Source organism: Propithecus coquereli, unplaced genomic scaffold (assembly GCF_000956105.1).
Source record: "Propithecus coquereli isolate 6110/MARCELLA unplaced genomic scaffold, Pcoq_1.0 Scaffold4, whole genome shotgun sequence".
NCBI classification, from domain to species: Eukaryota; Metazoa; Chordata; class Mammalia; order Primates; family Indriidae; genus Propithecus; species Propithecus coquereli.
In genome coordinates, this window is record NW_012149729.1 from 6927462 (window position 1) to 6930319 (window position 2858).

The window sequence follows — 2858 nt, forward strand, 5'->3', positions numbered from 1 at the left end:
GGAATTTCATGAAAAATTAATTCTTTGGAATATACTTGGATTTGCTATATGGCCTAGAGCATTGTTATGTTTTGATAAATGTTTCAAAATTTGAGTAAATGTGTCTTGTAACTTGAGCTGGGTCGAAGATTTTTTATGTATTCATAAGATCAGTGTTTACCAAACCTCCTGTATGACGACAATCATCTGAGGCAGCATTTTAAAATACAGCTTTCTGAGTCTCTTTCCCGGAGCTTCTCATTCAATAGGTCAGGTACTGACCCAGCTGGGAGGTTTGAAAAATCCTGCAGTAAACCAAGCAATTTTATTGTTCCTCCCAAATCTTCCTTATTTGTACTGATTTATGTCTATTTGATCTACCATTTATTGAGAGAATTATGTTCAAATCTTTCGATATGATGGATTTTTCATTTTTCCTTTAATTTTGTCACATACACACACACAAACACACACATGCTAAAACACTTTTGGCAGGTATATTAAATTCTCTTTAGCTTCTATGTCCTCATTTTATAAAATACAGACGAGGAAAGTAATGCTAATTATTTTAAAGGATGAATAAACGAAGTAATGTATATAAGCAAAACACCCAGTCCACAGTAATTGCTCAATAGGTCATAGCTAATATTTTCTGTAAGATCACTTTCAAAACTGGAATTATCTACATATGTGTGCATGCAGTCCATCTATTTAAGTACAGGGATAATATGTTTTATCCTTGGATCGAATCACCCATCTAGATTCTTTGCGTGTGGACTTTCCTCAGGACACGCTACCAGACATGAATTTATTATGGCAGTGTTCCTGAGGACATTATCCATTACCTCTACCAGTGTGTCCAACACAAAGACCTGGGAGAGAATATTTTAGGAGCTAACTATTAACTAGAAGCTGTGATTTTCCTGAGGAACTTCTGTGCCTTTTTCTTGACATTCATATGTAATCAAAATAATTTAATGGTCTGTTTTCATTGTTACTTTGTCAGTCATAAAATTCAGATCTAAGTGCCTGGCTCAGCCCTAGGAACTAAATAGAAATTTGTAATCTTCTTAAGCATAATATATTCTCTCTATTTACATCATCTATGCTAATTTAGATTTTCCATCTTCTATTGTTTTCTTAATTTTGCTTTGCAAATTTATTGCACGTATTTACTGTTCCGCCTAAAGTCTTTATGGAATAAGCCAGGATATAAATGCATGCATAGATACATAAATGATAAATACTTATATAGATAGATTCATGACTTTCTACTCACGTATGAATTTAATGTATAGACCAGATGGAGGCCTCCATGTCAGTGTCAAAGATCCTCTGCTGGAAAAGACAAACCACAGAGATATTACATAAAATATTTATATTATTTAGAGAGAGGAAAAAGAAATGCCTCCCTTAATTCAGTGATATCCTGATATAACTATAGTTTTCAGAGCAATGTTATAAATGTATAGAATTGATGGATTTTCTACTTCTGTAGGTATCGCTTGTAGAGTCGTAGGAAGATTATGTCACCTTTCATATTGATGCCTTCGTTAGGGCTCTCTGTCTAGTCAAAATGTCATTTTAAAGAGAAATGGCTTATTTTCAGAACAGTATCTTGCTTGCATAAATTCATCTGCTGGGAAAAAGAAGGAAAGTGTGTATGCATTGGTGGAGTCTGCATTGTTCTGGCAATTTCTCTAAATACATTCTGGGAGGACTGTGGAGCCTGCTGCCTTTGTTTCAAGTCTAAGACACTCTCCTCCGAAATGTCCTGGTGGTGATTATGTAGGCTCAGCTGTTTAGGGTGTTTTACTAGAAACGTTTGTAAAACAAAACTTTCTCCATGCCTCCTAACCTCCTGTCTTCTTAACATTAAAACTACCCTTTGTAATTTCCTTGTTTTTCTCACATTGACTAGATCTGAAAGGAACGTTTATTTATGCCATAGCAAACACAGCTTAACTGGTATTTTGTCTGACAGAACAGCTTTGTTTATGTGCTCGTATAACCTCCTCTTCTGACAGCAGAACTTGGGGAGTTAGCCTTCTTAACAAACTGCCTCTGCAACGCCAGCAGAAGACATAGCGATCCTGTTATTACAGGAACACAAAATTGGTTGAGGTTGCTTCATTTTTCATTTATTGACTTAAGAAAAATAACCCAATGAATATTACCTCAGAAATCAATAGAGATTGCACTGTAGCTAGCTTTCAAAATTAAGGACAATTCTTTCATCTAGTACCAATAGCTTTAGGGCACTATAAATGTTCTTCCAGTTTCTTCATATGGTCCACAAACACTGAGAAGGGTAATGAGGCCTGTCAGTCCTGAGGGAGGCTAGATAAACATGGTTTAAGATTAAATTTTTCCTAGCAAAACAAGAATTATTAGATCACAACTGGTAGAATCAACCAATTTTATGGATACATAAAGGGAACAGGTAAAGTGGTAGGCATTCTTCCCCAATTGGAAACAACTGTGTTTTTCCATTTCTGTTGAAAAGGGTCTTGATTTTAAAAGAAACAACAATGACAACAAAATGCTAACAATCAAATGAAAATTACGATGGCAGGCATTGGATCTTTTTCAATAACGTAATGCTATTTCAATAACATAATTCCAGATACTTCTGTAATATTTATGGGAAACAATATTCTGTTTTGAAAGTCCATTGGTGGGCTATTAGTCTTCTTGTTTATAATTCCCTCCACCCCCAGAGTTCAGATTACAATCCTAAGAACAAAAGAGAAGATATAACTCTACTTTTAAAGTGACAACATCTCTTTAATATTCTGTTATGCCCTTAACAATACATATTAGACTCTCTTTCCTATATTTGGAGCAGAAAATTATTAAAAAGGAATCAGTGGTCTTTG